The following is a 901-nucleotide window of genomic DNA, read 5'->3' on the forward strand; positions in this document are numbered from 1 at the left end:
GATATATATATATTTCGTGTAAGTATATATATATATATATATGATTATCACCTGCATATAATATGTATGTATGTATGTATGTATGTATGCATGTATGTGGTTATATGGATAGGTGTATATATGAGGTTGAGATGCATACATGTGGCTATGTGAGTTAGCCGACTTTCCATTTTGGGAAAGTATAAAAGGGGCTTCACCTCTTTAATCAACTTTTCTTGCTATTTTGAGTAAGTTGAGAGGTTTATAAGGAAGAGTTGTCCGGTTTGCTAAAGGGAGTGATTTCAAGTTGGTTGCAAGTGTCAAGTTTCAAAAGGAAATTGATTTCAAGCGTTTTGGTTTCATAAGCTTTATAAGGTGAGTGGTTTCTAACCTTTTTGTATAAAGATTTTACTGGTTATAATTGCATGTTTTGTATTGTTCTTATTTGAAAAGAAACTATGATTTTTATTGTCTAAGTGTTTTCCGGACAAAGGGTGACCGGATAAGCATTTAAACCGGACAAACCGTTGGCGGTTTATTGTCCGGATTGTGTTAAACCGGACAAGCCTTGAAAGGTTTATTGTCCGGATTTTTTTAAACCGGACAAGCTTTAAACGGTTTAGTGATCGGACTAGTTTAAACCGGACAAACCATGAGCGGTTTGTTGTCCGGAGTTGGTAAACCGGTTGAGTGTTGAGCGGTTTATTTTTAAACCGGACACGTTTTGAGCRGACTATTGTCCGGATTTAATATCCGTTCAATATGAATATTATTCTAAGTGTTAAACCGTTCAACGAATGTATGATGTGTTGACCGGACTAGTTGACCGGACTTGTAAACCGGATGATTGTTGACCGGACTTCTTGTCCGGATGACTTTTAATTGGAATTTTCATAAGTTTTATATTTATACTTTTTATATT

This window comes from Cynara cardunculus, assembly GCF_001531365.2.
Source record: "Cynara cardunculus var. scolymus isolate 2C chromosome LG 16, CcrdV1, whole genome shotgun sequence".
NCBI lineage: Eukaryota > Viridiplantae > Streptophyta > Magnoliopsida > Asterales > Asteraceae > Cynara > Cynara cardunculus.